Genomic DNA, 15,753 nt, shown 5'->3' on the forward strand with positions numbered 1-15,753 from the left:
ATGGGACGTTAAACGGGTGTCCCGACTCTCTGAGGTCATTAAAGATCCCATGACACTTATCATAACAGTAGAGGTGTTAACCCCGGTGTCCTGGCTAAATTCCCAATCTGGCCCTTAAACCATCACGGTCACCTAATAATCCCCAGTTTACAATTGTCTCATTCATCCCCGTCCTCTCCCCTGTAACTATTCCCCAGGTCGTTGCTGAAAATGAGAACGTGTTCTCAGTCAATTTACCTGGTAAAATAACGGATAAATAAAATAAAAATAAATTATGTTAATTAGCAATATGTCTTGCTCCAGATTAATCAGGATGGTCACCAGGGACAGACTGATCACGAGTGACAGATTAGTCAGGATGATCACGAGGGACAGATTTTTTAAATATTTTTTTTATTATTATCTTTACCTTTATTTAACTAGGCAAGTCAGTTAAGAACAAATTCTTATTTTCAATGGCGGCCTAGGAACAGTGGGTTAACTGCCTGTTCAGGGGCAGAATGACAGATTTGTACCTTGTCAGCTCAGAAATTTGAACTTGCAACCTTCCGTCCGGTTACTAGTCCAACGCTCTAACCACTAGGCTACCCTGCCAGATTGATCAGGATGATCACGAGGGACAGATTGATCAGGATGATCACGAGGGACAGATTGATCAGGATGATCACGAGGGACAGATTGATCAGGATAATCACGAGGGACAGTTAACAGATTTCTCACCTCTCCCTCAGCTCAACATTGGACTCAACACTGTCACTTAGCGAATTACACTCATATTATCACATAGGCCTCTCTCTTTCTGCCTCTCACTCCCTCTCTATCTCTCCCTCCCTATCTCTCTCTCCCTCCCTCTCTCTCTGTCTCTCAATGTGTGATCTGGCTGGGGCCTGTGCTGAAGGAGAGTATCAGTCCAGAGTAGTCTAAATGAAGTTAGACTTCTTGTCCATTCAAACTACTCGTATTTGTAAATCAACCAGTAAGTCACTACTGATCCCAAATGCCAGTGCAATAAAGAGTGTATGTGTAAGGTGATTGGGTGGTTGGATCGGAGCGTTGAGTCAAGCACATCTTAGTTATTGTAGCCGATGATGGATAATGTCAACTATTTCCAGTCAACTAACTTGGTCTTCATTAGCTGACAATAACTAGAGCCTGAGTCAGCCATGTCCACACTCTGCATGTATCCTATGATAATCAGCCACCACACACACACACACACACACACACACACACACACACACACACACACACACATATATATATACACGCACACACACATATATATACACACACACACTAGGTTTGACAGTGTTTATAGGTGTGTGTGTGAATTAGGTTTGACCTCAATCCCCTGTCTTATCTCGTTAATCTTGTCTCGTACCCCTTCTTTAGTCAGCCTGACCTAATATCACTGACTGACTGGTTCTCATTCTAATATCACTGGCTGACTGGTTCTGATTCTAATATCACTGACTGACTGGTTCTCATTCTAATATCACTGACTGACTGGTTCTGATTCTAATATCACTGACTGACTGGTTCTGATTCTAATATCACTGACTGTCTGGTTCTGATTCTAATATCACTGACTGACTGGTTCTCATTCTAATATCACTGACTGACTGACTGGTTCTGATTCTAATATCACTGACTGACTGGTTCTCATTCTAATATCACTGACTGACTGACTGGTTCTCATTCTAATATCACTGGCTGACTGGTTCTGATTCTAATACCACTGACTGACTGGTTCTCATTCTAATATCACTGACTGACTGGTTCTGATTCTAATATCACTGACTGACTGGTTCTGATTCTAATATCACTGACTGTCTGGTTCTGATTCTAATATCACTGACTGACTGGTTCTCATTCTAATATCACTGACTGACTGACTGGTTCTGATTCTAATATCACTGACTGACTGGTTCTCATTCTAATATCACTGACTGACTGACTGGTTCTTATACTAATATCACTGACTGACTGACTGGTTCTTATACTAATATCACTGACTGACTGGTTCTTATACTAATATCAGTGACTGACTGGTTCTGATACTAATATCACTGACTGACTGGTTATGATACTAATACCACTGACTGACTGGTTCTGATACTAATACCACTGACTGACTGGTTCTGATACTAATACCACTGACTGACTGGTTCTGATACTAATATCACTGACTGACTGACTGGTTCTGATACTAATACCACTGACTGACTGGTTCTGATACTAATACCACTGACTGACTGACTGGTTATGATACTAATATCACTGACTGACTGGTTCTGATACTAATATCACTGACTGACTGGTTCTGATACTAATATCACTGACTGACTGGTTATGATACTAATACCACTGACTGACTGGTTCTGATTCTAATATCACTGACTGACTGACTGGTTCTGATTCTAATATCACTGACTGACTGGTTCTCATTCTAATATCACTGACTGACTGACTGGTTCTTATACTAATATCACTGACTGACTGACTGGTTCTTATACTAATATCACTGACTGACTGGTTCTTATACTAATATCAGTGACTGACTGGTTCTGATACTAATATCACTGACTGACTGGTTATGATACTAATACCACTGACTGACTGGTTCTGATACTAATACCACTGACTGACTGGTTCTGATACTAATACCACTGACTGACTGGTTCTGATACTAATATCACTGACTGACTGACTGGTTCTGATACTAATACCACTGACTGACTGGTTCTGATACTAATACCACTGACTGACTGACTGGTTATGATACTAATATCACTGACTGACTGGTTCTGATACTAATATCACTGACTGACTGGTTCTGATACTAATATCACTGACTGACTGGTTATGATACTAATACCACTGACTGACTGGTTCTGATACTAATACCACTGACTGACTGGTTCTGATACTAATATCACTGACTGACTGGTTCTGATTCTAATACCACTGACTGACTGACTGGTTCTGATACTAATATCACTGACTGACTGGTTCTCATTCTAATATCACTGACTGACTGGTTCTGATACTAATATCACTGACTGACTGGTTCTGATACTAATATCACTGACTGACTGGTTCTGATTCTAATATCACTGACTGACTGGTTCTCATTCTAATATCACTGACTGACTGGTTCTGATACTAATATCACTGACTGACTGGTTCTGATACTAATATCACTGACTGACTGGTTATGATACTAATATCACTGACTGACTGGTTCTGATACTAATATCACTGACTGACTGGTTATGATACTAATACCACTGACTGACTGGTTCTGATACTAATATCACTGACTGACTGGTTCTCATTCTAATATCACTGACTGACTGGTTCTGATACTAATATCACTGACTGACTGGTTCTGATACTAATATCACTGACTGACTGGTTATGATACTAATACCACTGACTGACTGGTTCTGATACTAATATCACTTACTGACTGACTGGTTCTGATACTAATATCACTGACTGACTGGTTCTGATTCTAATATCACTGACTGTCTGGTTCTGATTCTAATATCACTGACTGACTGGTTCTCATTCTAATATCACTGACTGACTGACTGGTTCTGATTCTAATATCACTGACTGACTGGTTCTCATTCTAATATCACTGACTGACTGACTGGTTCTGATTCTAATATCACTGACTGACTGGTTCTGATACTAATATCACTGACTGACTGGTTCTCATTCTAATATCACTGACTGACTGACTGGTTCTGATTCTAATATCACTGACTGACTGGTTCTGATTCTAATATCACTGACTGACTGACTGGTTCTGATTCTAATATCACTGACTGACTGGTTCTCATTCTAATATCACTGACTGACTGACTGGTTCTTATACTAATATCACTGACTGACTGACTGGTTCTTATACTAATATCAGTGACTGACTGGTTCTGATACTAATATCACTGACTGACTGGTTATGATACTAATACCACTGACTGACTGGTTCTGATACTAATACCACTGACTGACTGGTTCTGATACTAATACCACTGACTGACTGGTTCTGATACTAATATCACTGACTGACTGACTGGTTCTGATACTAATACCACTGACTGACTGGTTCTGATACTAATACCACTGACTGACTGACTGGTTATGATACTAATATCACTGACTGACTGGTTCTGATACTAATATCACTGACTGACTGGTTCTGATACTAATATCACTGACTGACTGGTTCTGATACTAATATCACTGACTGACTGGTTCTGATACTAATATCACTGACTGACTGGTTCTGATACTAATATCACTGACTGACTGGTTCTGATTCTAATACCACTGACTGACTGACTGGTTCTGATACTAATATCACTGACTGACTGGTTCTCATTCTAATATCACTGACTGACTGGTTCTGATACTAATATCACTGACTGACTGGTTCTGATACTAATATCACTGACTGACTGGTTCTGATTCTAATATCACTGACTGACTGGTTCTCATTCTAATATCACTGACTGACTGGTTCTGATACTAATATCACTGACTGACTGGTTCTGATACTAATATCACTGACTGACTGGTTATGATACTAATATCACTGACTGACTGGTTCTGATACTAATATCACTGACTGACTGGTTATGATACTAATACCACTGACTGACTGGTTATGATACTAATATCACTGACTGACTGGTTCTCATTCTAATATCACTGACTGACTGGTTCTGATACTAATATCACTGACTGACTGGTTCTGATACTAATATCACTGACTGACTGGTTATGATACTAATACCACTGACTGACTGGTTCTGATACTAATATCACTTACTGACTGACTGGTTCTGATACTAATATCACTGACTGACTGACTGGTTCTGATACTAATATCACTGACTGACTGGTTCTGATACTAATATCACTGACTGACTGGTTCTGATACTAATACCACTGACTGACTGACTGGTTCTGATACTAATATCACTGACTGACTGGTTCTGATACTAATATCACTGACTGACTGGTTCTGATTCTAATATCACTGACTGACTGGTTCTGATACTAATATCACTGACTGACTGACTGGTTCTGATACTAATATCACTGACTGGCTGACTGGTTCTGATGCTAATTCCACTGGCTGACTGACTGGTTCTGATACTAATATCACTGACTGACTGACTGGTTCTGATACTAATACCACTGACTGACTGGTTCTGATACTAATACCACTGACTGACTGGTTCTGATTCTAATACCACTGACTGACTGGTTCTGATACTAATATCACTGACTGACTGACTGGTTCTGATACTAATATCACTGACTGACTGACTGGTTCTGATACTAATACCACTGACTGACTGGTTCTGATACTAATATCACTGACTGACTGACTGGTTCTGATACTAATATCACTGACTGACTGGTTCTGATACTAATACCACTGACTGACTGGTTCTGATACTAATATCACTGACTGACTGGTTCTGATACTAATATCACTGACTGACTGACTGGTTCTGATACTAATACCACTGACTGACTGACTGGTTCTGATACTAATACCACTGACTGACTGGTTCTGATACTAATACCACTGACTGACTGGTTCTGATACTAATATCACTGACTGACTGGTTCTGATTCTAATACCACTGACTGACTGGTTCTGATTCTAATACCACTGACTGACTGGTTCTGATACTAATACCACTGACTGACTGGTTCTGATTCTAATACCACTGACTGACTGGTTCTGATACTAATATCACTGACTGACTGACTGGTTCTGATTCTAATATCACTGACTGACTGGTTCTGATACTAATACCACTGACTGACTGGTTCTGATACTAATACCACTGACTGACTGACTGGTTCTGATACTAATACCACTGACTGACTGGTTCTGATTTGTTATAAAGCGGTGGAGAGTGTTCGACTTGGCTGCGGACGGGCAAGGAGACCCACAGCTCCACTACAACCATTGACAACTGCATGCCGCTTACAAGTGATTGGTAAATAAATGTGAACTGTTTGGTTGTAATATCATCACTTCTTGATGACCATAGTCAAAGCAACAAATGTCATATTGTTCCATACAAAAAACAGTTGTTCACATATAGCTCTATCATCAGAGTTATACAGGAAGTACCTTATCGCTCTCCATGGTCAGTAAACATCAACGGATCATGTCATTTCAGATACGTGAGGGTAGCCTGACGAATTCTCTCAATGCTGGCCGCCATTCATGGGATATTTGAATGATATAAAATTAAAGTGAACTATACATGACACGTCGTGGTTTAGGTTAATTTCCCCATCCTTTGTCGGCTCTGCCTGGAAAGCAGCAGAAGGGTCCAGTTGCCAATGTAATGTTACTGTTAGCTGATCATGTTTACTTTGTAAGCTACAGGTAGAAACTTTGAACAGTTGGCTGAACATTATGGTAAGTACTGTAGACCTGAGGTACTGTTTTCTCCAACCAATGTAGGCCTACCTAGTGAAGTTAGCTAACATTATCCCCTTTTCAACATTGTTTTTAAGAGGGTTTAATCACGATTGCTGTTGACAAACATGGTAGGCTACATTGATTGATGGACCGTGTCAAATTGGCAAGCTAACATTTATCAAATCAAATCAGGTAGCAGGCTACATTTAGATTTTAGTCATTTAGCAGATGCTCTTATCCAGAGTGACTCCAGAGTGCATACAGTTTCATACTAGCAACAGTGACTAAGTTCAGGGCAGCGTACTGGGAGGAGGCCGGCTAGTGGTGACTATTCAGGTCTGATTGCCCTTGAGATCGAAGCAATTTTTCAGTCTCTCAGTCCCAGCTATGACGCACCTTTACCAACCTCGTCTTCTGGATGGTAGCGGGGTTAACAGGCCGTGGCATGGGTGGCTGAGGTCCTTGATGAAATTCTTGGCCTTCCTGTGGCACCGTGGGCTGTCGTTGTCCTGAAGGGCAGGTGGTGAGTTGGGCAGACCGCACCACTCTCTGGAAAGCTTTGCGGCTGCGGGCGGAGCAGTTGCCGTACCAGGCGGTTATACGTCCTGACAGGATGCTCTCGATGGTGCATCTGTAAAAGTTTGTAATGGTCTTATTGGCCAAGACATATTATTATTATTATTATTATTTTTCCACTGTGTTATTGACTTGTTTATTGTTTACTCCGTGTGTAACTCTGTGTTGTTGTCTGTTCACACTGCTACGCTTTATCTTGGCCAGGTCGCAGTTGTAAATGAGAACTTGTTCTCAACTAGCCTACCTGGTTAAATAAAGATGAAATAAAAATAAATAAAAATAAGCTGTGTGTCTGGACCATTTCAGATTGTCAGCGATGTGTACGCCGAGGCATTATACGCACCCTTTTCTAAATGGTAACATATAATATTCAACTAACGACTGATAAGGCAATTCCGCAATGGAGTGATTATTTGAAGACTCAAACCACTCATGCCTTGAGAAATGGGGGCGTCGCCTGCTAGCCTCTAAAGGATCCGCCCCCCCTTTTTTTTCCATTTTTACCTAAATGACACACCCACAACTAACTGCCCGTTGCAAGGATATGCATATTCCAGGTATCATTTGAAAGAAACACTTTGGAGTTTGTGGAAATGTGAAAGGAATGTAGGAGAATATAGCACAATAGATCTTGTAGTAGATAATACAAAGAAAAAAATCAACTGTACTCTAGCATTTTTTTTGTACCATCATCTTTGTAATGCAAGAGAAAGGCCCAGCTGCGATTTAGATTTTGGCCACTAGATGGCAACAGTGTTTGTGCAACGTTTTTGACTGATCCAATGGACCATTGCATTTATGCTCAAAATGTTGTATCAAGACTGCCCAAATTTGTCTAATTTGTTAATTAATAACTTTTCATGTTAAAAATTGTGCAATCCCCGAGCTGACAAGGTACAGATCTGTCGTTCTGCCCTTGAAAAGGCAGTTAACCCACTGTTCCTAGGCCGTCATTGAAAATAAGAATTTGTTCTTAACTGACTTCCCTAGTTAAATAAAGGTAAAAAAAAGAATGAAATTAAAAAAAACAAAAAAACAATAGCATAGTATTATTTCACTCTTAATAGCTACTGTAAATTGAACAGTGCAGTTAGATTTCAACTGATCTGTTTCACCTGTCTTTGTGATGCAATTATCCAGGGCTGGGCTGTCAACACCGAATCAGCAGAAGGAGCTGTATTTGCGGGACTTTTGATCATTTTGTGTCCTCGTGCCCGGTAAAAGACCAGGCTTACCGGTAGGAGTGAGTACTCTGGTGGGCCATATGGGGAACTTTTCTGCTTCCCTTACTCGCGCCCCTTTTCATGTCATTCTGCTGTGGGGGAACCAGTCCAAATCTCTCCGGGTCCTTATTGACTCTGGGGCCGACGTTTTGGACGCCACACTGGCTTCTGAGCTGAACATCTCAGCCCCTCTCCATTCCCGTGGATGTTGAGCGTTGGACGGGCTATAGCTAGCAATTTTAGATGCTGACCTGACGGGGCCACTTACTTGCTATATAGAAAACTATATAGAAAACAAAAGGGCTAATGTTGACCCACTGAATGAAATATCCTAGCTAAGCTAGCTACTTTGAAGATAGCGCAAGATGTACTCTTAACCTATTGTCACTCCTTAAAGGAAAGTTCCACCCCAAAACTATATTTAGGTGTTTGTTTAATTAGTCCATTGTTGATATAGTCCCAAAATGTCAGCAATGACATTTCAAGATATACAGTACTAGTCCTAAATGTGGGACGCTTCTTCAAGGTGTCAACAGTCTTCAGACATAGTTTCAGGCATTTTTTTTTTAAATGAGCCAGAACGATAACATCGCGTCAAGTGGTCACATGAGTTTTGCTCGTGCAACAGAGTTTGGACAGCTATTGTTTTTCCCTCTCCTACTCTGAAAGACATTTACGGTTGATATATTATCGATTATATGTTTTCAAAATAACCTGAGGATTGATTATAAAAAACGTTTGACATGTTTCTGTGGACATTATGGATATTATTTGGAATTTTCGTCTGCGTAGTCATGACCGCTCTTTTCTGTGGATTTCTGAACATAACGCGACAAACAAAATGGAGGTATTTTGGATATAAAATCTTTATGGAACAAAAGGAACATTTGTAGTGTAACTGGGAGTCTCGTGAGTGAAAACATCCGAAGATCATCAAAGGTAAACGATTAATTTGATTGCTTTTCTGATTTTCGTGACCTAGCTACTTAATGCTTAGTGTACATAATGTTTTGTTGTACTATCGATAAACTTACACAAACGCTTGGATTGCTTTCGCTGTAAAGCATAATTTCAAAATGAGATGACAGGTGGATTAACAAAAGGCTAAACTGTGTTTTGCAATATTGCACTTGTGATTTCATGAATATTAATATTTTTTAGTAATATTATTTGACTGTGGCGCTATGCTATTCAGCGGTTGCTGACGAAAATTATCCCACTTAAGGGATGGGTAGCAGTCAATAAGTTAATTGGGGAAATGTAAACTAGGTGTGTATGGAAACAAGACAAGACAAATGGATATACGAAAAATGGACTTGCGATGGCTAGAAAGCAGGCGAAAGTGACGTCGATCGCCGAACACCTCCCGAACAGGGAGAGGGGCTGACTTCGGCAGAAGTGGTGACATAGAGTCCCACTTCAGATGTTATTCGTTGACGGCTTGTTTATGTACTAGTATCAAATCAAAATGTATTTATAAAGCCCTTCTTACATCAGCTGATATCTCAAAGTGCCGTACAGAAACCCAGCCTAAATCCCCAAACAACAAGCAATGCAGGTGTAGAAGCACGGTGGCTAGAAAAAACTCCCTAGAAAGGCCAAAACCTTGGAAGAAACCTAGAGAGGAAACATGCTATGAGGGGTGGCCAGCCCTCTTCTGGATGTGACGGGTGGAGATTATAACAGAACATGGCAAAGATGTTCAAATGTTCAGAAATGACCAGCATGGTCAAATAATAATAATCACAGTAGTTGTTGAGGGTGCAGCAAGTCAGCACCTCAGGAGTAAATGTCAGTTGGCTTTTCATAGCCGATCATTAAGAGTATCTCTACCACTCTTGCTGTCTCTAGAGTGTTGATAACAGCAGGTCTGGAACAGGTAGTACGTCCGGTGAACAGGTCAGGGTTCCATAGCCGCAGGCAGAACAGTTGAAACTGGAGCAGCAGCATGGCCAGGTGGATTGGGGACAGCAAGGAGTCATCATGCCAGGTAGTCCTGAGGCATGGTCTAGGGCTCAGGTCCTCCGAGAGAGAGAGAGAGAGAGAGAGAGAGAAAGAAAGAAAGAGAGAATTAGAGAGCATACTTAACTTCACACAGGACACCGGATAAGACAGAAGAAGAACTCCAGAAATAACAAACTGACCCCAGCCCCCCGACACATAAACTACTGCAGCATAAATAATGGAGGCTCTGACAGGAGGGGTCAGGAGACGCTGTAGCCCCATCCGATGATACCCCCGGACAGGGCCAAACAAGAAGGATATAACCCCACCCACTTTGCCAAAGCACAGCCCCCACACCACTAGAGGGATATGACCCACTGAAGAGATGAGTCCTCAGTAAAGACTTAAAGGTTGAGACCGAGTCTGCGTCTCACACATGGGTAGGCAGACCATTCCATAAAAATGGAGCTCTATAGGAGAAAGCCTTGCCTCCAGCTGTTTGCTTAGAAATTCTAGGGGCAATTAGGAGGCCTGCGTCTTGTGACCGTAGCGTACGTGTAGGTATGTACTGCAGGACCAAATCGGAAAGATGGGTAGGAGCAAGCCCATGTAATGGTTTGTAGGTTAGCAGTAAAACCTTGAAATCAGCCCTTGCCTTGACAGGAAGCCAATGTAGGGAGGCTAGCACTGGAGTAATATGAACACATTTTTTGGTTCTAGTCAGGATTCTAGCAGCCATATTTAGCACTAACTAAAGTTTATTCAGTGCTTTATTCGAGTAGCCGGAGAGTAGAGCATTGCAGTAGACTAACCTAGAAGTAACAAAAGCATGGATTCATTTTTCTGCATAATTTGTGGACAGATAGTTTCTGATTTTTGCAACGTTACGTAGACGGAAAAAGGCTGTCCTTGAAACAGTCTTGATATGGTCGTCAAAAGAGAGATCAGGGACCAAATTAACGCCGATGTCATTCACAGTTTTATTTGAGATGACTGTACAACCATGAAGATTAATTGTCAGATTCAACAGAATATCTATTTGTTTCTTGGGACCTAGAACAAGCATCTCTGTTTTGTCCGAGTTTAAAAGTACAAAGTTTGCAGCCATCCACTTCCTTATGTCTGAAACACAGGCTTCTAGCGAGGGCAATTTTGGGGTTTCACCATGTTTCATTGAAATGTACAGCTGTGTGTCATCCGCATAGCAGTGAAAGTTAACATTATGTTTTTGAATGACATCCCCAAGAGGTAAAATATATAGTGAAAACAATAGTGGTTCTAAAACGGAACCTTGAGGAACACCAAAATGTACAGTTGATTTGTCAGAGGACAATCCATTCACAGAGACAAACTGATATCTTCCCGACAGATAAGATCTAAACCAGGCCAGAACTTGTCTGTGTAGACCAATTTGGGTTTCCAATCTCTCCAAAAGAATGTGGGGATCGATGGTATCAAAAGCAGCACAAAGGTCTAGGAGCACTGAGGGCAGATGTAGAGCCTCGGTCTGATGCCATTAAAATGTTATTTACCACCATCACAAGTGCAGTCTCAGTGCTATGATGGTGTCTAAAACCAGACTGAAGCATTTCATATACATTGTTTGCCTTCAGGTAGGCAGTGAGTTGCTGCGCAACAGCTTTTTCTAAAAAATTTGAGATGAATGGAAGATTTGATATTAATTGATACTTTTTTCATATTTTCTGGGTCAAGGTTTGGCTTTTTCAAGAGAGGCTTTACTACTGCCACTTTTAGTGAGTTTGGTACACATCTGGTGGATAGAGAGCTGTTTATTATGTTCAACATAGGAGGGCCTAGCAAAGGAAGCAGCTCTTTCAGTAGTTTAGTTGGAATAGGGTCCAGTATACAGCTTGAAGGTTTAGCGGCCATGATTATTTTCATCATTTTTTAAATTTTTTTACCTTAATTTTACTTGGCAAGTCAGTTAAGAACAAATTCTTATTTTCAATGATGGCCTAGGAACAGTGGGTTAACTGTTCAGGGGCAGAACGACAGATTTGTACCTTGTCAGCTCGGGGATTTGAACTTGCAACCTTTCGATTACTAGTCCAACACTCTAATCACTAGGCTACCCTGCCGCCCCATTATGTCAAGAGATGTAGTACTAAAACACTTCAGTGTCTCGCTTGATCCTAGGTCCTGGCAGAGTTGTGCAGACTCAGGACAACTGAGCTTTGGAGGAATACGCAGATTTAAAGAGGAGTCCGTCATTTGCTTTCTAATGATCATGATCTTTTCCTCAAAGAAGTTATTTAATTTATTACTTTTGAAGTGAAACACCATCCTCACTTGGGGAGATCTGCTTTTTAGATAACTTTGCAACAGTATCAGAATTTTTTTTTGAATGTTCTTATTTTCCTCAATTAAGTTGGAAAAATAGGATGATCGAGCAGCAGTAAGGGCTCTTTGATAATGCACGGTACTGTCTTTCCAAGCTAGTCGGAAGACTTCCAGTTTGGTGTGGCGCCATCTCCGTTCCAATTTTCTGGTAGCTTGCTTCAGAGCTCGGGTATTTTCTGTATACCAGGGAGCTCGTTTCTTATGACAAATGTTTTTAGTTTATAGAGGTGCAACTGCATCTAGTGTATTGCGCAAGGTTAAATTGAGTTCCTCATTTAGGTTGTTAACTGATTTTTGTCCTCTGACGTCCTTGGGTAGGCAGAGGGAATCTGGAAGGGCATCAAGTGTATAGACAGTTAACCACTGTCCTACTGATGGTCCATACAGTAAGATCTTTTTTTATTTTATTTTTTTACAATTCAATGAAAAATAAAAAGTTTAGCGTGAGCATGACACCTTCAAACACATAGGACAGCCACAAGCGTGTGAAGCGATGGAGCAAGAGATCAGGTTCCATAGATGACACGTCTCCACAGAATAGATGAACTACTTCTAGATGGAGTACTGCCTCACGTCTCCACAGAATAAGATGACCTACCTCTAGATGTTGTACTGCCTCACGTCTCCACAGAATAGATGACCTACCTCTAGATGTTGTACTGCCTCACGTCTCCACAGAATAGATGACCTACCTCTAGATGTTGTACTGCCTCACGTCTCCACAGAATAGTTGACCTACCTCTAGATGGAGTACTGCCTCACGTCTCCACAGAATAGATGACCTCCCTCTAGATGTTGTACTGCCTCACGTCTCCACAGAATAGATGACCTACCTCTAGATGTTGTACTGCCTCACGTCTCCACAGAATAGATGACCTACCTCTAGATGTTATACTGCCTCACGTCTCCACAGAATAGATGACCTACCTCTAGATGTTCTACTGCCTCACGTCTCCACAGAATAGATGACCTACCTCTAGATGTTGTACTGCCTCACGTCTCCACAGAATAAGATGACCTACCTCTAGATGGAGTACTGCCTCACGTCTCCACAGTTTAAAATGACCTACTTCTAGATGGAGTACTGCTGTGGGTGCTTCTCTTGGTCTCATTCTGGACAGCTCGCCTTACGCCCCTCTCAGTCTCCTCTCACCCCAATCCTCTCGTTCAGGACAACATGTTTACTTCCTAAATTGCATGGAGATTGAGATGGATTGGAGTCAAATAACTTGTTGTCCCTGCATCTAGAGATACAGTCATCTACAGTAAATGTGCTTTCTCTGAACAATAACGTTGCATTGTTGGACAATAACATTGTATTATTTGGGGGAAGTTTGACAGTTACTGAAACATCCACCCATGCTGATTGGCATTGCAGCATCAGAACAGCACTGACAAAGCCTAAAAATGACTGAATGCTGGACAACACAATACGATTGAATGCTGGACAACTCAATACGATTGAATGCTGGACAACTCAATACGATTGAATGCTGGACAACTCAATATGATTGAATGCTGGACAACACAATACGATTGAATGCTGGACAACTCAATACGATTGAATGCTGGACAACTCAATACGATTGAATGCTGGACAACTCAATACGATTGAATGCTGGGCAACTCAATACGATTGAATGCTGGGCAACTCAATACGATTGAATGCTGGGCAACTCAATACGATTGAATGCTGGACAACTCAATACGATTGAATGCTGGACAACTCAATACGATTGAATGCTGGACAACACAATACAACTGAATGCTGGACAACTCAATACGTTTGAATGCTGGACAACTCAATACGACTGAATACTGGACAACTCAATACGATTGAATGCTGGACAACTCAATACGTTTGAATGCTGGACAACTCAATACGATTGAATGCTGGACAACTCAATACGATTGAATGCTGGACAACACAATACGATTGAATGCTGGACAACTCAATACGATTGAATGCTGGACAACTCAATACGATTGAATGCTGGACAACTCAATACGATTGAATGCTGGGCAACTCAATACGATTGAATGCTGGGCAACTCAATACGATTGAATGCTGGGCAACTCAATACGATTGAATGCTGGACAACTCAATACGATTGAATGCTGGACAACTCAATACGATTGAATGCTGGACAACTCAATACGATTGAATGCTGGACAACTCAATACGATTGAATGCTGGACAACACAATACAACTGAATGCTGGACAACTCAATACGTTTGAATGCTGGACAACTCAATACGACTGAATACTGGACAACTCAATACGATTGAATGCTGGACAACTCAATACGTTTGAATGCTGGACAACTCAATACGATTGAATGCTGGACAACTCAATACGATTGAATGCTGGACAACTCAATACGACTGAATGCTGGACAACTCAATACGATTGAATGCTGGACAACTCAATACGTTTGAATGCTGGACAACTCAATACGATTGAATGCTGGACAACTCAATACAACTGAATGCTGGGCAAGTCAATATGATTGAATGCTGGACAACTCAATACGATTGAATGCTGGGCAACTCAATACTTTTCCTGTAGTGTGGAGCCTCTCAGTTCTCCACTTTCTACACACTGCTGCGTAACTTCCGAAGACGAGTTGGATGTTTAACAGTTGAATAAACTTCCAACGAGGGCTTTTAATCAGCACTATCACACCACCCCCCTATTACCCCAACCCTCATTTGAGAGAGGTCAACATTTCTCCAACCTCATTCTTCAGCATCTTGTGGCATGGCTACTGTTATGTTTACATTAGGACTAAAAAGTGCACCATTAAAGTTGAAACAATATTATGTTACACAACATCAGATGCGTAACTTACGGGACAGCAATGCTTCAGTCACCATTCCTCTTATCATGGCGTTCTTTCCTGATGGATCCCTGAGAATTCCTGTGTCTTGTCTTGTACAGCCTAACAGTGGAACTGACCTGGGTCCTTCTTGCTATTTCATGTTATGACTACTTTTTGGGGGGACTAAATTACCTTTTAAATTCCTTCCATAGTGGTCTTATGTAAACCAATTAGCCTGGCAATTAGACTGGCGAACATGTTCATGTGTAAATATTTAAATTAATCATTCTGACTCTGAGTTCATGATATTTACTTGTAATAGGCTACATAGAACCAGCAACGTAACACTGCAGACTGCGG

The sequence above is a fragment of the Oncorhynchus masou genome, chromosome 21 (genome assembly GCF_036934945.1).
Source record: "Oncorhynchus masou masou isolate Uvic2021 chromosome 21, UVic_Omas_1.1, whole genome shotgun sequence".
Taxonomy (NCBI): Eukaryota; Metazoa; Chordata; class Actinopteri; order Salmoniformes; family Salmonidae; genus Oncorhynchus; species Oncorhynchus masou.